We start from the raw sequence: 26,380 nt of genomic DNA on the forward strand, positions 1-26,380 counted from the left end.
ATGCTTAACTCTAACCACCCCTAGAAAGCCTCGAGCCCTAGACTTGAGCCCTGAGCCAATCAGATTTGTACCTGTGTGCTAATCTTGCTTGCTTGAACACCTGATTGCTGTAACTTTGTTTTTGCCTTTATAAGCCCTGTGTAATTGCAGCTCGAGGATCCCTCCTAACCTCCGCTGTGTCGGTGGGTAGGACGAGGCCCGAGTTGCAGCTCACTTGAATAAAGCCTTGCCTTGCTTTTGCATTTCAGAATGTCTGAGTCTCAGTGGCCTTCTTGGTGGTCATCTCGTGACTTGGCATAACAGTGGCATTTTCCAAACAGAATAATGATAAAATCAAGTTTGCTTCAGAAACTCAAATTTGAGTAAACAGAAGAGATGAGGTTAGAAGGATGAAACAGTTTCCAGGTACTGGTCACTCACTCCTGTAATCCTAGCTAGATCCTAGCCTACTCAGGAGGCTACAATCTGAGTATTAAAGTTTGAAGCCAGCCCAGGCAGAAAAGCCCCTATGAGATTCTTAACTCCAATTAACCACTCAAAAACCAGAAGTGCAGCAATTGCTCAAAGTAGTGGAGCTCTAGATTTGAGCAACAGAGATCAGGGAATGCACCCAGGACTTGAGTTCAAACCCCACAACCACCAAAAAGAAAAGTATACAGCAACTGTGATTCATAGCCTCATTCAACAAAAGGCATAAAACAAAGTCACTGACAGTGAACATGAATGGAGAGAATAGATTGGAAAGGTACTTCAGTCACAGTCTTTTGGAATGAGTAGATAAACAGAAAATGAGAAAAAGAGAGAGCTCATGAGCAAAAAGTGATGTTATTGATTAAGAGAAATTTTGTTAAGTTACAGATGATATAAAAAATTAAGGTTGGACTTCCGGGAAGATGGCGGAGAAGCAGCAGAGCCCTAGCAGAGGTCCCTCCAACATCGCAGTTTTCTCACCCCATAGAAACTTTTACTCCTAGAAAGACAGCCAGAGTAAGTCCTAACAGTACAGGGATTCTGGCCAGGAAGGAAAAATCGACTTTGCTCATCTGAAAACACAGATTTGAGCTCCAGGCGGCATCCCGCCACCGTGCCAGTACCAGCGCTGGCACAGTGCCCTGCACAGCGACCCACACTCCGCGTGGCTAAAGCACACAGCATAGACCAGGGAGAAATCATCCAGACAGCGGCTGAGCACAGACGGGCTGAAATCACAGAGAAAGCACGAGTACCCCATGAAAGATATTCTCACTCACAACCACAGAGCAGCTTCTGGAAGGTAGCCCTTCCCCCACTGCCAGAGCAAAGCACCATCTTTGCCACTGGCAAAGGGTCAGACCAGATTGGAACTAAAGCGGGCCTGGGTAAAGCGATGACAAAGGAGCCATCTTTGAAAAGGGCAAGAGGGACGGACCAGTCAGAGCAAGCTCTGCCCAGGAGAACACCCCCTGCCCAGGTGGGAGGCTCATCCTGGGCAGAGGTTTAGCCAGAGGTACGCTGCCCTGCCCACCAGAATATCTAAATTTAAAGCAAAAGCGGCGAGCAGCTACCGATGGCACAGAAACACCAGACAAGGGAACAAACAGTTCCTGAGACAGATAAATGGTCCTGTCACAGAGGAAGCCCAATTCCCAACCCGAAATGGAGCTGAATTTCATAGCCAGCTTTGCCCAGGAGAACGCCCTGCCCAGGAGGGAGGAACCTCCCCAAGGTAAGCAACTCTCAGCCTGTTAAACCAGGCCAGAGGTGCCCCACCCTGCTGAGTCCATAGCCTATTCAAACCCAGGCATTAAAGGCAGCGGCCCCACAGCAGACAGAGGAACCATGGTTCCCAAGACTGCTCACGTCCCCATCTACAGAAGACGCCCAAGGCCTACCTGCAAGCTGTGAGAACCACAGAGACCCAGAATTGCACTGTTGTGCCAAGTCGCGAAACCACCACCAAGACCACCGAGACTCAGACATTCCGAAATGCAAAAGCAAGGCAAGGCTTTATTTAAGGGAGCTGCAACTCGGGCCTCGTCCTACCCACCAACACAGTGGAGGTTAGGAGGGAGCCCCAAGCTGTGATTACACAGGGCTTAAAAAGGCAAAGAACAAAGTTACAACAATCAGGTGTTCAAGCAAGCAAGATTAGGATACAGGTACAAATCTGATTGGCTCAGGGTTCGATTCTAGGGGTGGTTAGAGTTAAGCATTCCCAGCGGTTAGAGTTCTAGACCGACTGGACCCTAATGGGCTTGTCCTGGGTCTGCTCACAGGGCCTGCTTATCTCAGGTTCACGTGGTAAAGTGGGGCCTGACTTCAAAGTCTGGCACTTCAGCACCAACAGGAGAGAAGGGTCAGACCAGATCCACCCCCTGCAAACTGAAAGCAAGTCAAACCAACCAATCAGGAAAATACACTGCAGACCATCCCAAGGAAATCAGAGACTGGGAAAAGACCACACCAACAAGGAGGGCTCCATTTTTTTTTCTTTTCAAACATTTTTTAAACTTTAAAAAAATTTTTTTTTTAATTTTTTTCACTACTGAAACGTCGTTGGTTTCTTTTGTTCATTTTTCTGGTTTTTTTCCTTTTTTTTTTTTCAAAATAATTTTTCTCTGTTTTGTGAATCTGTCTTCCAGTATTTTTTCTTTATTTCTCTCTTTGCGTTCTTTCTTTAAAAATTAATTTCCTATGAATAACACCTCCACCCTTTTCTGCTAACTCTCCGTTGTCTATCATTTTAACCTTGTTTTTTCTACTGATTCTACTCTTCTCCACATTTCCACGTCGCTGAAACTAAACCAAAATCAACACCCCCCCCCAATACATTTTACTCTATCCCCTTTACTACTTCTAACTTACCCTTCTGACTTAACTGCCAGGATCTCCAGGGTCCATTGACTCCCAGTTATTGGATAGAGGGTATCCCTGCTTAATCCGAGTGAATCAAAGGGGTTCATAGAGAAAGCCAGTCCTAAAAGAACTTAATATAAGAACAAGAATTGCTCATAGGGTTGTAACAGTAAATAAGTAACTACTGAATACAGGGCCCAGGATCAGTTGTTATATTGAAATTGTATTCTTTAGGAACACCAAATCTAATTTTATAGACAGGTATACAAGGTATCTGTATATAATTGTGAACTTATAAGATTTACACAACAGTGCTTGGTAAGGGCTGCTTTGGGTCTTAAATGGTGCTCACAGGTGCTTGTAGATTGGCATTCCCAATTCACATGGGCAGAAGAAACAAACAAAAGATGGCAAAAAATGGAGTCTTTTCTCCCACTCAAAACAAGCAGGAAACAGAGCAGTCAATCAAAGACCTAGAATAGAACCCTCAAAATACTCTACAAAGCCTACTGATAAACATGTTAAATGAAAAATTTGAATCAATACAGCAATCCTTCCATAAAGTAATAGATGATTTCAAGGCCTCAACAAATAGAAAGATAAATGAAATTCAAGAGACAAATGAAAAAATAGCTACCCAGGTAAAAGATTTGAGATACAGCACTCAAAACCAAATTAATGAAATAAAGAAGTCCATGCAAGACCTAAGGGATTGCATGGAAATCATCAGGAAAGACCAGTCAGAAGGAAAAGAGATTGGAAATCAAGTAGCTAGCCTACAGTCCCGACTAACTGAAGCAGAGGATCGAATCTCAGGAGCTGAAGATTCCCTAGAATCTATGGAGAAAGATAAAAAATGAATACAAATCCAGTCGAATCAACAAAACAGATCGCTACAGGAGACTCAAGACACGATCAGGAAGCCCAATTTAAGGATAATAGGTATTGAGGAAAACATGGAGAAAGAAGTTAATGGGATAGGCAAGCAATTTAACAGAATATTAGCTGAGAACTTCCCAAATATCCAGAAGGAAAAGCGTATACAGATACAAGAAGCACTTAGAACCACAAACCAACTAGACCAGAATAGGACATTCCACCGACACATTGTGATCAAAACAGGATCAGTAGAGTACAAGGAAAGAATCCTTAAAGCTGTTAGGGAGAAGAAAACAATCACATATAAAGGAAAAGCAATCAGAATTACCCCAGACTTCTCAGCAGAGACCATGAAAGCAAGGAGAGCCTGGAATGAGGTATATCAAACATTAAATAATAATAACTACCAACCAAGAATACTGTACCCAGCCAAACTCTCATTCATAGCCGAAGGTCAAATAAAAGTCTTCCACAGTACGGAAATACTGAAACAATATATCTCCACCAAACCAGCTTTACAGAAAATCCTCAAAAATGTACTATACAGGGAAAATAATCAAGATCCCAATACAGACAGAGAAAGGAACCCTAAATAGTAAACATCAGATCAAGAAATGGGAAGACACAGCTTTTAACAAGATAGTGATAATGAAAGGAACAAATGATCATCTCTCAATCCTAACTCTCAACATTAATGGACTTAATTCTCCAATCAAATGACATAGGCTCATAAGTTGGATCAAAAATCAAGATCCATCTTTCTGCTGCCTCCAAGAGACACATCTATCCAGCAAAAGTAAACTTCTTCATAAAAGTGAAAGATTAGAATCAAATCTATCAAGCAAATGGCCCCCATAAGCAGGCTGGAGTTGCAATCCTAGTATCAGACAAAATTGACTTCAAATTAAAAAACGTAAGAAAAGACAAAGAAGGTTACTACATCCTAGTAAAGGGATCTCTCCTATAGGAAGATATAACCATTCTAAATATCTACACACCGAAAGCAGGAACACCCAACTTCATCAAACAAACACTACTGACTCTAAAAACACTCATAGATGCAAACACATTGATAGTTGGGAAATTTAACACTCCACTATCACCTCTGGACAGATCAACACACCAAAAACTGAACAAAGAAACCACAGATCTTAATAATTGCACAGACCACCTAGACTTGACCAACATCTACAGAATATTCCACCCAGCTACAACAGAATACACATTCTTTTCGGCAGCACATGGAACATTCTCCAAAATAGATCACATCTTAGGGCACAAAGGAAATCTGTACAAATTCAGAAGTATCAAAACCATTCCCTGCATTCTCTCAGACCACAATGGAATAAAATTAGAGCTCAACAGCCACCACAGAAAATGCTATAATTCATGGAGACTAAACAACACACTGCTGAACCATCAGTGGGTCATTGAAGAAATTAAAACGGAAATTCAAATGTTTATGGAATTCAACCAAGATGAGGACACAAAGTACCAGCTACTTTGGGACACAGCAAAGGCAGTACTCAGAGGAAAATTTATATCTCTGAGTGCATACACCAACAAACTGGAGAATCAGCAACTCAATAATTTAAGGAAGCACCTTCATTTCCTTGAAAGAGAACAACAAGCCAAACCACAAGTCAATAGACAAAGACAAATAATTAAAATCAAATCAGAATTAAATCAATTAGAGACAAAAAAACCCATTTAAAGAATCAACAAAACAAAGAGTTGATTCTTTGAAAAAATCAACAAGATAGACAGACCCCTGGCAAATCTGACCAAAAAACATAGGCAGCACATTCAACTAAACAAAATAAGAGATGAAACAGGTAACATAACCACAGAAATAACTGAAATTCAGAAAATAATAAGGGACTATTTTGCAAACCTTTATGCCAACAAATTTGAGAACTTGGAAGAAATGGATGATTTCCTAGAAAATATTCATATCCCCAAACTCAACCATGAAGATGTAAACCTTCTAAACAGACCCATATCCAGTATTTAAATAGAAATGGCAATAAATGATCTCCCATCCAAGAAAAGCCCAGGACCAGACGGATTCACTGCAGAATTCTACAAGGCCTTCAAAACAGAACTCACTCCAATATTTCTCAAACTCTTCAATGAAATTGAAAGAGAACGTTCACTACCAGACTCATTCTATGAAGCCACTATAACCCTCATCCCAAAACCAGGAAGGGACTCATCACGGAAAGAGGACTATAGACCGATTTCCCTGATGAACACAGACTCAAAAATTCTCAACAAAATTTTGGCCAATCGACTTCAACAGGTCATCAAAAAAATCATACACCACGATCAAACTGGATTCATCCCAGGGATGCAAAGCTGGTTTAATATACGCAAGTCAATTAATGTAATATACCATATCAACTGGAGCAAGGAGAAGTACCACATGGTTTTATCTCTGGATGGGGAAAAACATTCGATAAAATCTAGCACCCATTTATGCTAAAAGCCCTGGAAAAACTGGGATTCCAGGGAACATTCCTGAATATAATCAAGGCAGTTTATGACAAACCAACAGCAAGCATAACTCTAAATGGTGAAAAACGAAAGCCATTCCCTTTAAAATCAGGAACAAGCCAGGGATGTCCACTCTCTCCCCTGCTCTTCAACATAGTACTAGAATTCCTAGCCAGAGCAATTAGGCAAGAAGAAAATATAAAGGGGATCCAAATAGGAAAAGATAAAGTTAAACTTTCTCACTTCGCAGATGACATGATCCTATACCTAAAGAACCCCATAGACTCTACCCCCAAGCTACCAGAGCTGATCCAAAACTTTGGCAAAGTTGCAGGATATAAAATAAACCCTCAAAAATGAACCGCCTTTCTCTATGCTAACGACCCAAAGACCGAGACTGAAATCAGGAAAGCAACTCCTTTTGCAATAGCCCCCCAAAACATAAAATACCTTGGAATAACCTTAACCAAAGAAGTGAAAGACCTCTACGATGAGAACTTTAAAAACATGAAAAATGAAATTAAGGCAGAACTAAGGAAATGGAAAATCCTCCCATGCTCCTGGATTGGGAGGATTAATATAATCAAAATGGCAATATTGCCAAAGGCTATCTACAAATTCAATGCAATACCCATCAATATCCCAACACCATTTTTTAATGAAATAGAAGAAGCAATTCTAAAATTCATATGGAAAAATAAAAGACTTAGAATAGCAAAAACAATCCTAAGCAGAAAGAACAGTGCTGGAGGATTTTTAATACCCAACTTCAAGCCGTATTATAAAGCTATAGTAATAAAAACAGCTTGGTATTGGCACTGGAACAGGCCTGAAGACCAATGGAACAGTATTGAGGACCCAGAAATGAACCCACAGAACAATGCCTACTTAATCTTTGATAAAGGAGCTAAAACAATCGTTTGGAAGAAAGATAGCCTCTTTAACAAATGGTGCTGGCGAAACTGGTTCAACACATGCAACAAACTAAAACTACATCCTTATACATCACCCTGCACCAAAATCAATTCCAAATGGATTAAAGACCTCGAAATCAAAACAGACACCCTGAAAACACTAAAGGAAGGAATAGGAGAAACACTTGGGCTCCTTGGCGCAGGCCGGAACTTCCTTAACAAAGACCCAGAAAGGCTACAAATCAAAGAAAGTTTGGACAAATGGGACTGCATCAAACTGCAGAGCTTCTTCAAAGGACATAGCTCGCAAGATAAACAGAAAGCCCACAGACTGGAAGAAGATCTTTACCGGACATTCAACTGACAAAGGCCTCATCTCTAAAATATATGCAGAACTAAAAATATTACCTTCCTCCAAAACAAAACTGCAAAGAACCAATACCCCCCTCATCAAGTGGGCTAAAGACTTACAAAGAGACTTCTCTGATGAGGAAATGAGAATGGCCAAGAGACATATGATAAAGGGCTCTACATCACTGGCCATAAAAGAAATGCAAATCAAAACAACATTGAGATTCCATCTCACCCCAGTAAGAATGTCATATATCAAGAAAACTAACAATAACAATTGTTGGAGGGGTTGTGGCCAAAAGAGAACCCTACTTCATTGTTGATGGGAATGTTAACTGGTTCAGAAACTCTGACAAGCAGTATGGAGATTCCTCAGAAGGCTAAATATAGAACTCCCCAATGACCCAGCAGCCCCACTTTTGGGTATCTATCCAAAAGACCACAAACAAAATCACAGTAACGCCACCAGCACAACAATGTTCATCACAGCACAATTTGTCATAGCTAGAATCTGGAACCAACCCAGATGCCCCTCAGTAGACGAATGGATCAGGAAAATGTGGTACATATTCACAATGGAATTTTATGCCTTTTTCAGAAAGAATGACATTGCCCCATTTGTAAGGAAATGGAAGGACTTGGAAATAATTATACCAAGTGAAGTGAGCCAGCCCCAAAGAAACATGGACTCTATGGTCTCCCTTATTGGGAATAATTAGTATAGGTTTAGGCAAGTCACAGTAGAGGATCACAAGAGCCCAATAGCTATACCCTTATGAACACATAAGATGATGCTAAGTGAAATGAACTCCGTGTTATGGAAACGATTGTTATATCACATTTGTATCCACTTCAACGTCCTATGTGTATCTGTAGCTTCTATTATTGATGATGTTCTTGTATCACCTTCCTGTGGTTGTACCTACACTATCTCTGTAATCTTATCTGAGTATATTGGAAACCATGTATACTGGTATTAGAACTAGGAAATTGAAAGGGAATACCAAAATTGAGAGACACAGGGTAAAAAAAGACAAACAACTACAAAAGCAATACTTGCAAACTGTTTGGTGTAAGTGAACTGAACACCTCATGGGGGGAAAGGGAAAGGGGGAGGAGGGAGGGGGGTGTGAGGTACGAGGTAACAAACAGTACTAGAAATTTATCCAATGCCTAACGTATGAAACTCTAACCTCTTTGTACATCCGTTTGATTATAAAAATTTGAAAAAAAAATGAATTAAGGTTAATATTAATCAAATTTGCAGTTTCTGCTTTCCACATATAATAAGAGAAAGTTCAAGAAAGGAAAAAATGTAGAAATTCTCTGTTTGTATGTGTGTGTGTGTGTGTGTGTGTGTGTATTTGAAAGCAAGAAAAACTGAGTGAGAGAGAAAGAATGAGTTAAAATTTGAGTAGGAACTATTAACGTATAATTGAGATATGAAACTCATATTATAGAATGTATTTCCCACCTCTTCCTGTCTAGACTCCCATTTTGTGTCACTGGCTTCATGTTGATTCTTTGTCCTTTCTTTTAGAAGTAGAAAAGTGATGTATCCCTTTTCTCTTTTACGTAATATAGAGAGTTGCCCAAAATCCAAGAGAGCTGATGTGTTGACCCCTTTGAGCCAAAAATAGTGTGTTTTGTGTTGAATGATAAGTATAACTATAGTTTCTGTCTTTTCTGTTTAAAAAGTCACTTTAATATTTCACATAATGGTAATAATAACCTATGACTCTGCTATGGCTCTCTTTTTTTTCCACATTTGTGTGCTGTGGTATCATTTGTGCAGTTTTAGAGCAGAACAAACAAAATGATGGAAAGTGATTTTTTTCTAATAATCCTGTAATCTGAAAAAGAAGAAGGATGAAGGGTACCAGGTAAATGTTTTGTCCTCCTCATACTTCATACTTCATATCATCAGCATCAAATGGCACTTAAACCTTATACTCTTTTTCCCTTCAAGGAGGCTGGTCTTCTCTATGCATTCAGGTGTTGACGGCAAGCAATAGTATATGCTGGGAAAATGTAACGCTAGCTATGTGTTTTGTAGTTTTATGGCACAGCCTGGCTAATCTCTCATATTTAAGTTTATTTCGCTTAAAATGATAACATTTCAGAATACCAGCTGAAATTCAGTAATTACATCTTAAGAGAAGTTAATCATAGAAAGGATAGAGGCAACCGAGTGTAATGTGTAGCTTTCAAACAAATATATCAGATAACTTATTCGGTTGCTGATTTTCATGTATAAGCACATACACACACGTGTGTGTGTATTTGAGGCTGTCTCATTAAACTTCTTCTAAAATAGAATATTTAATAATAGCATTGTTCCATGTATTTTGAAATTATATGCAAAGTCAAAATACTTCCCGTACAAGTGAAGATGGAACAATGAAGCCTGTCAGGACTGACTGGAAAGGGAGAAGTGGGAAAAGAGAGTTACAGAGGAGATCATTGGGAGCAAATATATATATTTGTCAAAATAAAATTCCCTTGTGCTATTAATTAATGATGGCGTTTTTTAAAGTGGAAAAAGTTAGAATGGGAAAAAGAAATTACACAGCAAAATTAATGAGGGAAAGAGAGAGAGAACAAAGATAGAGGCCCTAATTTTGAAGCTTATAGCACTGTGTTCAACCTGGGCTAACCTTTGGTGATCTATCTTTACCACGGATTGAATGCCATTCTTTTTCTCATTTTATATACTTTAGAGAAAAATAATTAATTATTAAACATTAATTAATTCAAAATTGTGATTTACATACATACATATAATGTACTTTGACCAAATATATTCCCTCTATATCCTTTCTTAAAATCCCCCTCTCTTTCTCCCTCCTTGTTCAAGACTTTTTAGTGGCTTCATGACGCCTGTAAAGGTATTTTCTATCTAGAGAAAGTCAGCTGTTTCTTTTAAATCTCTATCCCTCTCACTACACCCACCAAGGTTACTACAGTAAAAGTAAGATAACTTAAGAACTTAGTCACTGCATGTTCATCTGCTTCATATTCTTGATACTCAATTTTATTCACCGTTACAATAGATGCTAAGAAAGAAGGCTCAGAAATCATACCAGTAAGTCACACATAAGCCAAATGAATGGAATATTGTGAATGTATCATTTTCTTTTTTGTTGTTGTTATTGGATGTGAAATAAGAGATAATTACCTTTCTCCAGAAAGATTTATTTTTCTCTCACATTTGGAATTGACTTGCTGAAGCAAAGCTTTCTATTTACTTAGAGAAGACCTTTAAACAAGTGGTAAGACACTACTGCAAAAGACTAAATTGATAGCATTTTATCAGCACATACCAGAAAATGCAAAGGGGGGCCTGAAACCTTGTTTTGGAAGGAAGAGAAAGGAGCACTTGGGTCACTTGGATTATGAATAATTAATACATTAGTGCAGGAATGGTTATAATCCTTTCCTAGCCTGTGGTCCATGGGAAGAAAAATATCCATTTCAACATTCCCTGTTTTCTCTCATCAGGGTCATGAGCATATTAGGATTTCAGTATAAAACATTGAGACCAACAGAAAGATAATTTGTTCCATTTGTTGCAATGCTGATTGTTTTAATGAAGCTTACTTTTAAACTATACTGTTTTGTTCAATACTTATTCAGTATATTCACTATGCTCATAAAAACATTTCAGTCACTTTCACCAGTAAGAATAGCTTAATACATTATTTTTGTCAGTCTTAGGGCTTGAACTCAGGGCCTGGGCTCTGTCCCTGAGTCTGTCTGTGCTCAAGGATAGTGCTCCACCATCTGAGCCACAGCACCATTTCCACACAATATATTTTATAAAGTCCTGCCTTATTATGATTTCATTGTCATGAAGCAATGTGCCAATAAGGTAAACCAATCATTATGATGGGGTAATTTTAAAACAGTATTAGAGAAAGAAAATATCATCATCCTGGGGAAGAAAATAGATAATTGTCTGGAAATTAAGGCTGCTTAGAGAAATAATTGACAGTTGAAATGAACATCAAATTGTTCAATCAAAGAAATCTGGGAAGGCCATTTGCAAGGGATTGAAAGATGTGGAAGCAATGGAGACATAAAGAAATAGTGTCTATTATTTAAGATCATAAATGGACTAGAAACTTATACAACTTCCTGGGTGGTTCATACTTACAATCTTAGTTAGGAAGCAGAGATCTAGAGAATCTTGAGTCTAATCTAGCTCTGACAAACAAAGTCCATCTCAAAAATCACTAGAAAAATGCAAGAACTGGAGGAGCAATAGCTCAGCAGATAGAGTACTAGTCAAAAAAAGAAACAAAGCAAATGAGAAGCCATGAGTTCAAACCCAAGTACTACCAAATACTACTACTAATAATAATAATGTTAATACAATTAGAAATGGATACAAGTAAAAATACTACTACTAATAATAATGTTAATACAATTAGAAATAGATACAAGTAAAAATATGATCTTTTGTTCACATAAAACAGATGGATGGATGAAAGGTTGTTTTTTGTTTTTTTTCATTCCATTAATGAGACTCAGGCTTCCTGCAGGGGGTTCTCTTATCTCATAAGGATGGCTGCATTTCCCCTTTGTCCGAGCAGATGGAGCAAGGTGTCCTCAAGTTTCATATCTGTTAGCTCAGGTTGTCACACTTTCTAAGTTCCATGTTCTTTCCTTAAAGGGTTCTTCATTTCCCATGGTTCTCTACAACCTGTATTACCCTCTTAGGGGAGTTCATTTCCATCATTCTTCATATGGGAAAATGACATCATTAGGGGAGTCTAATTTTCACATCTCATTTACTCAAAAATAAGCTTGGTGATCAACATTCAAAGGCTACTTTTTGGTGGTTCTGGGATTTGAACTCAGGGCCCAGTACTTGCCATGACTTCAGATCTCAAGTCTTTCCTTTTTGCCAGTATTTCATGCATGCTACATGGCCCTCAAAAACTTAGCAGGCTTCTAACTTATTTGATTCACATTGTCTTCAGGTACCGGTTGCTACACTAACAGTACTTTGCTAAACCTATATTTATTTCTGCTTGTTCATCCTCGAAATTATTCTCTCAACTTCATATGGGACCTGCAATACTAGGCCTGAAGGGGAAGGTATATTTAATTTGATTTTTCTGTGTGGCTGAGAAACTCACTTCAAATGAAGTCTCACTGAGTCCTCTATGCTCAAAGCTATTTCTTTGTTATCTCATCTTTATGTCTCTTATCCTTTGGAGTTCAGAATCAATTGACTTCCCACCTTAATGTGGCTTCTGTACTGCCTTTGTTCCTTTCCTTTCCTCCTTTTTCCCCCTAATAAATAGGGCAACTAGTTCCCAAGCTCTTCTCTTTTTTAAAATGTTTTGCCCAAGCTATCTAATAGCAACAACTTATCACAACCATGTTCTCTTTTCCAAACTCTATTGGGAGTTATAACAGAGACTGGCTTGTGGTCTTCCTTCAGAGTTACATGTTTACTAAACATTTTGCTGTAGTAAAGAATAGATTTCAACTTTTAGTCTATTAGGTCGGTTCAATAGAGCTCATTGTTGAGCCACTGAGGCATTTTTTAAGATGACTATAGCACCAATGCTAGCCATCTGTTACTAGAATCAACAATTACACTTAGTGGATTATCCCACAAAAGACCTCTTTCTTGTTTATATCACAGCCTGATTTTAGGTCTATAGAGAGGAAAAGACAGTTAATATCAATGATTCAAGAGATCCAAACTCTTGTCATCTTGTGGTTCTGCCATCTCTCAGAGGGCCAGAGTGCTCCATTGCACTATCAAACTTTGCCCAAAGAAACCATGAAGCGGTAAGTCAGGCTTCAAGGGCAAGGCCTAGAAACAGGGGATTCACTTCCGTGTCCATTCTGCCACTCACCATTCAGAAATACGGCTTCATGTAAATAGAGCAACTGGGAAGAGATAGCCCAAAGGTACAGTGTAAGGAGACAAAAAACATCAATTTCTACTGCAACATAAAAATGAAAATGGATTTTCAGTGAGAGGTTGGCCTTTGCTGCCGTAGCCAAACTCCAGGATGCCATTCTCCTTTGAGACTGAGGCTTACAAGGTTTGCACTGATGGAGTTGCCACGCATCCAGACCTATGATGCCCAGGAATGGGAAAAATTAAGGAATAAAAGGGCTAAATCATTGAAGTCCTTCTATTGTTGTTATTCTTAATACTAGGGTTCAAATTCAGGGCTTTCCACTCTGAACTTGGCTTTCCTGTTTATGGCTGCTGCTCTGCTTTTTGGCTAAGGAACTGGAGATGAAGTCTAATCAGACTTTTTCTGCCCAGGCTGGCTTTGAATGAAGACTCTCAGATCTCACTCTCCTCCTGAATATCTAGGATAGGCCATTGAAGGCTTTGATACTATTGTAGAGAATGTGAATTTTCCTACTCTAGTCACAGATATCTGAGATGTCTTTTCCCACAATTAAATTTCCATTATACACTGAGAAGTTTAAAAATATAAAAGAATAGAAGCTAACATTAATTTGACATAATTTAGAGCTATAAATCAACTGGGTGCTATTTCCTTTCATTCTAGCAGTAAGTTACAAATTAGATTATTTTATGGTGTCCCATTTTGACAGGTGAGGAAAGTTTAAGTTCATAAAGCCTTAATTACCTTTTCTCTTGCCCAATAGTAAGTTTCAGAGCCGATACAGAAACTGACTTAGGAATACATGTTCATCACCCCCACACCCCAAAAGTAGATTCATTGGAGGTCATACTAAAGATACTGAGTCCTTTAAAAAATTTATTTCAATATCTTATGCAAGGCATAGGTATGTATGTAGAGAGTTATGAGGAGGAAAAACATTTGGGAAACACCTTGAAATAAAATGAGATAGCACCTGGACATCTATTAAAGTGAGCCTCCAGTTTGGGAGAAATGAAAGCTATTGCATCAGAATGTTTAGTGCTGAGCCCTGTGTGGGTTATTTTGATCTTGAGATGCCAGGATTCATCCTACTGAGGTGCACACTGGGTAATGGAAAAGAAGATCTGAGAATAAGAAAGAGATCAAAGCAGAGATCTTTTCACTCTGCTGTGGAACTAATGCTGCATTATTAGCAAATTTCCCCATTTTCTCAACTTTCCTCCAAACTCTCCTTTCACCTTTGTGCTCTGATGAAAATGGCCTTATGGAACCTTGTTTCTTCTTCTATGGAAACTGATTGCCTTGCCATCACTCTTATACTCCTGGCTTTATAAGTGGAGCAAAATATCCTTGCTTTTCATCATGGATTTTACATCATTTCCTTCCTTCTTTCCTGAAAAGGATTAGAAGACTTTACATTCTATGCCTTCAGGACAACCCACCATGGGACCAACTACTACTCTCATCTACTGTTCCCAAATGTATTAGTCAGGGCTGGGGATATGGCCTAGTGGCAAGAGTGCTTGCCAAATGTATTAGTCAACATTGGCTGCATAATGCCATATTACAATCGGCCACAACAATCAATGATTTCATATGAATAATCAGCTATTTTTCAGGCACATGTTTGTGCGTTGATTATCTGGACTGCTCTGAGCTTCCTTTGCCTTCTCTTAGGCTGAGTTTGTAGATTCCTCATAGATGTGCTCCATGTGTCTTCCTGTTCAAGAACTCAGGCTACATGATTTGCCATCATCTTGGCTCACAGGAGAGATTACCAGGTACCAAGAGACTTACAGAAGACAATTTTAAACTCACAGTGCCACTTGAAACTTCTGTCCACAAATCACACACCTTTATTTATCTAGACATTCCACTGGCCAAAGCCAAAGCCAGTCACAGGTTCATACTTGCTAACCAAGAATAAAATCTACAACAGTAGGTTACTAGCTTCCTTTAAAAATTACTCTTAAGTAGTTTTTACCAAGGGCTTTATAATTTAACATGTGAGTATAATACATCTTGATCAATGTTACCTCTTTCATCATTTCCCCCTATTCTCCCAATTCCACCCATTATCTCAATTTACCTAGTTCCATTTTACATATCTACCCTTGCACAGGGCTAGAAATGTAGCTTAGTGAGAGAGTGCTTGCCTAGCATGCGTTAACCCTTGGGATCAATTTCTCAATACCACATAAACAGAAAAAGCCAGATATGGTGCTGTGGCTCAAGTGGTAGAATGCTAACCTCAAGAAAAAGAAGCTCAGGGATAGTGACTAGGCCTGAGTTCAAGGCCCAGGACTGGCACACACACACACACACACACACACACACACACACACACACACACACACACACACACAGAAAACTGGCACCCTTGGACATATCACATTTAAGTTAATATGTTTGTGTATGAATATATATATGTATATATATATACACAACTATGTTCATTATTACACTATTCACTATATCCAAGTTATGGAAACAGTATAGATTTCTTTTAGTGGCTAGCTAGATCAAGAAAATTAGGTGTGTGTGTGTGTGTGTGTGTGTGTGTGTGTGTGAGTGTGTGTGTTCATTCATACAATGGAATTTTACTTATCTGTCAGGAAGGTTGATATCATATCTTTTGCAGGGAAATAGGAAGACCTGTAATAATTACATTAAATGAAGTAAATTAGGCTCAAAGACACAAAGAACATGTTTTGCCTCATATGTGGAAGTTAGCTGTAAAGATATAAGCATGTATGTGTGTTTATATATATACATACATACATATATATATGGATATATACAGTGTTTTTTAAAGTAGGTAGCCAGTAAAGGAGAATGCCACGCGGTATTCAGGCAGGAGAGGAAAGTTTATTCTGCTGACCTGCTCCCAAGTTCAAGGTGCAGGAGGTGGGCAAGAGAGCGAGTCACCCCAGGGGGATGCCTTAGATAGGGCAGGGATGGGGAGGTGTGGCTAGGATGTGACCTCAGGGAAGGGGGAGGCAACCACCTCCAGGTATGTGGGTTACCTAGGTAACCAGGTGGAGACTTAATCAGGTGGGGGTATCTGCATGTAGCCCTCCAAGGAAGGATCTTACATACAGTACCCTTCTTGATTAGCACAGTTTACTTCAGGCATCCTAAGGTGCTATTTTGAGTGGATTTGGGTTAATGTTGATAACTCTATAGAAGTTATCCTTTCAAGCTGGGCAAGGTGGTTCTCTCCTGTAATCCTAACTACTCAGGAAGCAGAGGCTGAGATCTGAGGATCTTGGTTCAAAGTCAGTCCAGGTAGGAAAGCCATGCAACTCTTATCTCTAATTAACCACCCCAAAAAGCTGGATGTGAAGCTGTGATAGAGTGTTAGTGGTAAAGCTTAGGAATAGCACTCAGGTCCTAAGTTCAAACTTCAGGACCAGCATACAACACACACACACACACACACACACACACACACACACCCCACATACATGACTATTTCAACAATCTGATTGATCTGTTCTTTAGGCTATTGTCTTGCATAGAAGTTGGCTTATTTTAATACTTAATTTCTACATACTTTCACTATCAAATAAGAATTTCAAGTTTCCCATTCTCTACAGTTTGTTTCTCTTTATACAGTCTTTCCAGCTTCTCCCAATATTTCTGTTACAACCTTCAATATCCTGGACTGAGCAGAGGATGACTGGGTGGTCTCCCTGCTTTTCTGCCTGGGATAAGGGAGAATCTCATGTCACAAAAAAACCTGCCCACCATACAAATAACAAGAAGAGGAATGGGTGGAGTCCTACCATCACACCCTAAATGATCTGAAGACAGCTTACTAGGTTACCTCTTTTTTTTTTTTTTTTTTGCCAGTCCTGGGCCTTGGACTCAGGGCCTGAGCACTGTCCCTGGCTTCTTTTTTGCTCAAGGCTAGTACTCTGCCACTTGAGCCACAGCGCCCGCCACTTGCGGCTTTTTCTATATATGCGGTGCTGAGGAATCGAACCCAGGGCTTCATTTATACGAGGTGAGCACTTTACCACTAGGCCATATTCCCACCCCTCCTTTTCAATTTTTTACACATCATTCCTCAATCATCATTTTGTTTTCTCAGTCCAGTAACTTTTTATTGCATTATAAACACATCTCTGTATATAATACCTACATTCTACTGGTCTTAGTGTAAACCTATGTTCAGAATCTGAAGACTTCTCCTTTCTGTATTTATCACAATCTCTCATGACATTATGCTGAAGAGTGAAAGTCAGAGTCAACAGAATATCTTTTCATTGCTTTCTGAAGTCAGTCTTAACCTATATGATCTTTATTTTTCTTTATTGCCAAAGTGAAGTACAGAGGGATTATAGTTTCATAATGTAAGGCAGTGAGTACATTTCTTATCCAACTTGTTACCCATCTCATCTTTTGGGCCAGATATTGTAAACCATTCTTTTTTCCTTAGTGACTGCAACTCCATTGGAGACCCTCACCCGTGTATAAAATTTAATCCATCCTCCTGATGACTGTGACTTCTTTTTCCACTTCTTTCTCACCTGAAGTCTTTCTGATTGCTTTCTGTACCATTATCCATCACACTTTTTATTTTGCTTATCCTCCCTCATCTGTTTAAAATCCAAGCTTCACGATGACAGATGTATTCATCTACCTAATTTATTACTATATTCTTAGGCTTAAGAAAATGTTTATAGTATTGGATCAATTTTACTTAGTAAACTTATGTTTAGGAAAACCTAACATGCCTGAAACAATGTATAGTGTCACCCTGATTGTTTAGAACTAGAAAACACTATCCAGTGGAGACAAAGAAACACTCTGAAAAAGAAATAGTTGTTATGTCATTTGGTTCCAGCTTCTCAATAAGCCACTTGTTTTGTATGATAACACAAATCAACCCAATGATTCTTAAAGTTCATATTTGTTGTAAAAATATTTTCTAAGGACTGCATACATGGCAGTTATGGAAATGGAAAGAGATTATACAAATTAATTAAATCTCACCTTCAAAGGTCATACAGGTTTTGGAATTTGTTCCAGTTGGTACACAAGTATATAGTTTGGAAACCTCTGGTTAAAGTAAATAAAAAACAATGACTCAGTTTTATTTTTGCTTTATCTTCTCTCTGGATACTGTGAATCTCACACAAAATACAAAAATATAAGCAATAATAAGATAGGTCATAAGTGAAAATTCAAACAACTATAAACCTACTGCTGGTGGCTCAAGCCAGCAATCTTAGCTATTCAGGAGGCTAAGATCTGAGGATCATAATTCAAAGCCAGCCAAGCAGGAAAATCCCTGAGACTTAGCTCCAATAAACTACTCAACGGATGCCATTGCTCACATAGTATGGTAGAGTGCTAGCATTGAGTAAAAGAAATTCAGGGAAGGAGCCCAAGCCCTGAGATCAAGCCCTAGGACTGGAGATAGATAGATAAATAGATAGATAGATAGATAGATAGATAGATAGATAGATAGATAGATAGATACATACATACATACATACATACATACATACATACATACATACATAAATACATAGATATCACCATTTACCATTACTAAAATCTCATTCCTTTTTACAAGTTGTTCCCAATACTTTTTTTGGTTTGATTTTTAACTGAAACATTCCACAGAAAATATTAGTAAACTGCCCTTCCATGAAATAAGTTCCCTTTTTAAAATGCTCTTTGATTTTTTTTTCCCCATCACAGGAAGCGTCGTGGCTATTTGTATATGCTCACAGGCTGAATACGTCCACTACAATGGAACTTCTAGAAATGAAAATCAAAGTCCTCCATTTTCACAACCGGATGCATAATTTATCAGCGCAGTTTCTTTCTATGGAAACTGTTGTGAATTCTCTGTCTGATACTGTCAATTCTCAGGTTTGTATTATTGTTCACTGCTTTATTACTTTCTGAAATAAAGGCTAAAGGCACGAGTGCCTATCCTGTGCCATTAGCATCCAACTGCAGAAATACAATTGCTATGAACAGCATGCTCCAGCCGGCAGCTCATATGTAGCAGCCTCTCTGGCTGCAGTCTTTTCTTCACCCTTCCATTTGCTTAATATTTATCCTCCTTTGCTGGCCAAATGGTGCAAAATTAATTGCTGAGAAATGGCCAAGTGATGCTTAGATCATATTGAAAGCAATCCCATAATTGCTTCCCATTTGAAATAGTTTATTTATTTATTTAACAGTTTATCTTAACAGGTTATTAATTAACAAATTATAAAAGACATTTTGTGGATAACTGTCAACATTTGAGAGAGGAGTGAGTATACTGGGTGACATGAAGAATTATTATTTCCAGATGTGGTAATGTTATTTTCACTATATTTGTTCTAATGTGTGTAAGTATTCACATTGAAAGTATTGAGAGATGAAACATGATGTTCATTACTTCTTTTTGCAGTAGCTCTGCAAATAATATAGGAAGTAATTAGGGTGAAAATTAACTGATCAGCTTTCAAAATATAGTTAATCATCTTTATTAACTCTTATATTGGCATATATTATTCTAGTTAGAATCTAGTTATTACTAAGCAAGAGTTTCTGAATGTTGCTCAATTGCCATATTATTCTAAGTATTCCATATATAATCTAATTTAGTTATTCAATAAACCTGGGTTTATTTGTATTCCTCCTTTAAATGTGAGTAATTTTTAGAGAGATTAAATAATGGCTTAGCTTTATAGAGCAATCAGTTACTGTTCATTAGGACAGTATCTAAAATGTCTTACAAAGAAGCAAAAATGTGTATCAAGATAAGAAAAATTAAAATAGCTGAAAAAGGTCAAATGAAGAAACTTTGGAAATAGAAAAGAAAATTGGGACTAGGTCTGAGCTTAACAGATGAATGCAGGACTTGAAGTGGTATACACTTGCAAAATAAAATGAAAACATAAATTTAAGTCAGAGTGTGTCATCAGTCCACCCAAAGAAGTACTCACTACTAATTACAAAAGTTACCCCATTACCAAAGAGTTTAAGTTATTTATTGGTAAAAGTATAATTATTAGTATTTTTCTAACACCTGTGAAGAGAATAGTTTCTACTATGCTAAAATATTCCTTAGCTTGGAGGAACACAGAGGTGTGATGCCTCTGTGTCTCTGATCATATAAAATAATATTTATCAAAATGAACTCAAGGAAATGGAGACAAGAAGTTCTTTGTTGTTTTGATTTTTTCTTTTTGTCTTATTTGTTTATTTGTCTTTGGTAGGGTCACGGGGGGGAAATAGAAATGGAGGAGAAAGGGTGAACAAATGCAGCAGTGGTACTCACTAGACACTATGTTGAAAATGAACTATACAACTTATGGGCTGGGACAGGAGGGCAAAACTGGAAGAGAATGAAGGAAGGGGTGACCTTGTCCCAAAAGAAATGTACACATTACCTGACTTATGAGACAGCAACCCCTCTGTACATCGCCTTTATAATAACAATAAAAATATTGAATTAAAAATATCCCTTAGCCTAATGAGACAAACATCTGGATGTTTTAGATGACCCTACATACTAACAGTGCCCACACATTACACTGGTGTCACTCACTGCACATTGAGTAGATTTTGACAAATATAAAGTAACGTGTATGGCCATTATAGTATTGTAAAAAGTAATTTCAATGCCACATTACTTTCTCAACTCATCTAATCTAACTGCTAGAAATAACCAATTTTTCACTATCTGCACAGATTTACCTCCTCCAGAATATCAAAGAGTTAGAATTTTGCAGTGTGTATCCATTTTTACTTTGGCTTCTTTTATTTAGTAATATGCATTTAATATTTTCTTTATATGTTATCATGTAGTTTTAATGGAGTCCTGAGTGTCACTTCTAGGCACTGTGTCTCAGTAAATCTGTGATAGGCCAAGAAATATGCATTTTAGAGATTTCTTTTTTTTAATCAGCCTTCTAGGAACATTAGTCTAGCTTTCTTGATGTTAAACGCATGATCTATTTTCCTATAAAGTCATGTGATATGTATGTGATATGTATGTGATATGTATGATAGTCTAGCTTTCTTGATGTTAAACGCATGATCTATTTTCCTATAAGTCATGTGATATGTATGTGACATGTGATATGTATGATAATATGCCAAATGCAATTAAGCAAGATCAATTATACATGGTACTAATATGGTGCATTTTCATGAATTTTTGATAGTGTGGCTATAGATAGCTCTCAGAATATCTAGATTGCAAAACAAGCTCAAGGCACATGTTGTTTGTTGAGACGATCACAATATTTTACATGCAAATCACATTTGAAAAATAGCTTTGGGAGCTATGAATGCTTTATTTTGGTCAGTTCTGAGGTTTCAACCCAGAACCACACACCTTTGCTTAGCTTTTCCAATCAAGGTTGGTGCATTACCACTTGAGCCACACTTTCATTTCTGTTTTTTGTTGTTGTTGTTTTGGGCTTTTTTTTTTCAGGGCGGGGGTTGCTGGTTAGTTGGGGAAAAGGGTCTCTTAGATTTATCTTTCTGGGCTGTATTCCAACTATGATCTTCAATTCTTGGCCTCTTGAGTAGCTAAGATTACTAATGTGAGCCACTGGTGACTGGCTGTACATATTCTTAGTAATTATCAATAAGTAGAGAGGCACTAAAATTGATATAAGTATATGACGTAGCCTCATTATCTTTATCTGGGTAATTCTCTAAAATCATTTGGGCTTGCAACTCCCATCACAAGGTGATTCTTTTGACTCATCATCACTCATCTGTGGGTTTCATTGAAGACATTTCAATTAAATGGGAATCCTAAGGTGCACTCTTCTTTTAATCCATTTGATCTATTGGAGATGTTTAAATGCATTCTGCTAGATAAAAGGGCTCTAGACACAAGACACAAGTTTGAAGATTTCAGGCCTAGTTGGCAGAATACATAATAAAATCGAAATGAAGTACTCCAGCACAATTACATATTAGAGCCAAGCTTTTGGAAGCCATTGGGGCTGAGTAGACACTCTAGGAAAGCACCTTGAGTCACTTGGATTTGGAAGTCAGTCTACTATGTGTGCTTCAATAGACCATGTGCTGGATCAAGCTGACATAGTCTTGTAGAAAAGAAGAATTCTGAAAAGGATGAATACCTACTAGAGGCCATTGACCTCCTCTGGTATAAGGGGAACCAGATAATGTCAGTGGCTACCACAGACAGCAGATAGCCATTCTTGGTGCGCTCTTAGAGAGCAAGAAAGCCACACAATTCCAACCTTTACTCCTGCCTCTCACTTAAATCATAGAGAAATGTCCAATAAGCCATGCCAGGCACAAGGTACCACTGCTTATTCCAACTACTGTATGCTAAAAGCTGTAAACAAAAACAAGTTTCCCTTGCCAACAATACCTTCCATTTGTGAATATTGTATTGGCATCCCTCTTTTCTGTGAGGAATTACATAATTGGAGCTATTTCCTCTATAAAGCCCTCTATGAAGCCCTCTATGAAGCTCCTGTTAATAAAATTAATTCATTTTCATACAAGAGAATGCTAATCTTTCAATTGTCTGTAGTAGGGGAATGAATATTCATCTAGAGATATAAAATATTTATAGAGAACATTGAGATGAGGAAAAACTGAGAAGAGCTTATTCCTTTTTTTTTTCCTTCTCCTGAAAAGCCTTCACTTCTATATCAGTGCTATCATTAGGACTAGATTGTCTTTGTCTTTGATTTCTGCAGTAGTATTGCATTGAAAATTGTACATTGATAGCTAGTTAATATAAGCGTGATATATTCATACTCCCTATCCACAACATTAAGGCTGAGAAAGCATCTGAGAAGGCTTGGATTACCAAAACTATAAATATGAAAAAGTAGGATGATAAAGTTATATAAAAAATATCACAGTGGTTAGCCCTGGAATATCTGTGAATAATACAGGTATAATTCATATAGAATATTGGCCTGGAATCCCAATACACAAGACAAGAAAAATAACATTTTTAGTTGGAATCATAATTGATTCATTCTTGCAAAAATTAAAAAAAAACTTTCAGAAATACGGGATGGTCTACATTCAGTTATATCAAATAGCAAACTCATGACAAAGTAAAAACAGTTATGAAAAATCCCTAGTCAAAACCCCAAAACACCTCAACCATATCCTTCCCCTAATACAGGACATGCTACTAGATCTGATTATTTCAGCTGAGCTACTGAGATTCAATGAAACCACAGGCAACAGCATCATAGGAGTTGTTGGTACTGAGAAAATTAAATCACTCTTGTTTGGATTTTTATCTGAGTTTCAACAGCTTCCTCAAACTTATATTGGAATAACATACCTCCTTTTCTATCTTCCATCCTGGATATACCTAAAATAAATTACGAATGTGTAGATTTTTACTATAATTAGACACTGAATGACTCTTCTAAGTTTTCTTTCTCATTACTCTGTTAATCTATTAGATTTTTCAGTGGCCTCACCTTTATCAAAAGCTGATGATAAACCTGAAATTTCTAATTTCTTGTGGCACTGAGCAAATAAAATAAAACAAAATGAATTTGAATGATTACAATGAATTTGATCTGCTATGGCAGTCAAAGGGAAAAAGTCTTTCAGTTACTGAAGAGTTTGCAGTACTCTTTGAATGACAGTAATACAACCTGGATGTACCTTGTATTTCTTTATTATTTACATTTTGGTGGCACTGAAGATTGAAGTCAGAAACTTCCTTTATTCAGGTAATCATTATGCCACTTGAACCAACCCATCTTCCTTTTTAATTTTACTTTATTTCTTAGAAAGAGTCTCACACTTTTCCCCTGGAGCCAGTCTCAGACCATAATCCTCTATTTTTGTGCCATCACATTTAGCCCATCTTCTTAGCTTTTTTTTCCTATGCCTCAATTTAAAATTAAATTTAAATACAGACCAGTGGCTGTGAAATGTTAATTAAAATGATACTTAACGCCACTCACTCCCTTCATTTGCTCCAATCTTGAGTAGCCTAATATTCATATTTTTATATCCTTTAAAATAATTTAAAGTATTGCTCAATGTCTAGCACACAGTAATAAAAATTTCAATAACTATGTGTTGATTAACTACACTATTGAATAAACCAATAAGAAAGTGCAGTTTATCTAATTATCCACATTCTAGATATTTCTATATAAATAAAACAGAGTATTGGTGTCTTGGACATTGTCCACATATTTTTGTTCTCAGTTACATGCTTGTTCCTGTTTTCTTTTCCATCTGTTCTCATTTTTCTATTTTTCTTATCTTTGGACAGAACATGCTGGTAATTATAATCTCAACACCAGCAATGGTGGTCAGGACTCCAATGCAACTTAGCATTGTTATGCAGTTCAATAACTTTGTCAAATATACAAGAAAAAGCACACTGTCAGAAAGTGATTTGTACAAAATCAGTGAATTGACTAGTAAAAAATCCTTGATAGATTCTACTATATTGATAATCTGGTGACTTTTGGTTTTAATGTTTTTTATTATTTTCATTTTTGTTTCATTGATCCTAGCTCTTGTGCATGGATTTCTTGCATTTTAATATTTTATTAATGCTATCACTTAGCCACATGAATACTTGAAAATCAGTGTCATTTTTATCTTCAACCAGAACTCTTTATGAAATAACTGTGAACTAGAGAACTGAATTTTCCAGTAGCATCTATCTATGGCTATAAAGTAACAGATTATAATTCGTTAACATAATAGTATGCAGTGCACTACATCTATCAGATTGATGAAAATAAAAGCAAAAATAACAAGGACAATAAGAACTATTATAATCTTATTCTAAGGTAACTTTATTATACCAACAGAGACTAAGTCATACAACTGATAGGAGCCAGGTCCCTTGGAGGGAGCAGGCACCAGTCACGTTCACATCCCAGTATGGGAAGGAAGAATCTTCCCACCCCACCACACAGAAGCCCACAATGAAGCATAATAAAATGTTAACGAGAGAAACACATGTGAGCATGCACACGCACAATCACACACATACACACACATCCATCAGGACTGCAGTTCCCAATGTTGTTCAACGTATCTCCTCAGTGCTCAGTAAAAATGCCCTGTATTGCATGGCAAAGCTACTGCTTTGAAGTTCTGATTTCTGCTGAGGGAAGTTGAGTAGCTTTTTCCTTTGTTTGCTTGCTTGCTTTAGGAGTCATGGTACTGGAGTTTGAACTTAGGCCCCCACATTGATTAGAGAGGTACTCTAATACTTGAGCCATTCCTCCAGTCCTTAGTAGCTTTTTAAAAACATTCATATATACGGGCTCTGATTTCCTAGGCCAGCATTAATGGCTCTCTTTTATTCTTTTAATTGTTAAAAACACATCTAATTATGCAGTACCAGGAAATCAACCCCACACTGACCCTACCAAATTACCAGGGGGGTGGGGGGGGGAGGAATCCACACTAGCTGGCTCTCTTTACTATGAACAAAAACTTTTAGGTTCATTTTAATGTCGTGAGCATTATTATCTATAAGCAAATGAGATTTATTAACTTAATGATAATTGCCAGATGAACAAAAAAGCAAATATTTGCTTGTAGCAAATTGCTAATAATCAACCAGAGCAAAAACTTGTTAAATGAAAACTTTGGGACAGATTTAAACAACCATATCATACTAACATGTATTTGTGTGTGACTATATGAGAGAGAGAGAGAGAGAGAGAGAGAGAGCTCGTATCTATATTGAGGCTTGAATTCAGGATCTGGGTGTACTACCGTAGTATTTTTGCTGAAGGCTAGTGCTCTACCACTTGAGCCACAGCTCCACTTTGAGCGTTTATTTTGGTAAATTGAAGGTAAGAATCTCATGAACATCCCTTCCTCATGCTGGCTTCAAACCATGATCCTCAGATATCAGCCTCCTGAGTAGCTAGGGTTATAGGCAAGAGCCACTGGCCTACAGATGCAATATTTTAAAGGGACAATGGAGAGATCTGAAGTTACATGACTTTAATGACTTTAAATCTTTCAATCTGGAAGATTTCTTAGAAATATCAG

The sequence above is a fragment of the Perognathus longimembris genome, chromosome 24 (assembly GCF_023159225.1).
Source record: "Perognathus longimembris pacificus isolate PPM17 chromosome 24, ASM2315922v1, whole genome shotgun sequence".
Taxonomy (NCBI): Eukaryota; Metazoa; Chordata; class Mammalia; order Rodentia; family Heteromyidae; genus Perognathus; species Perognathus longimembris.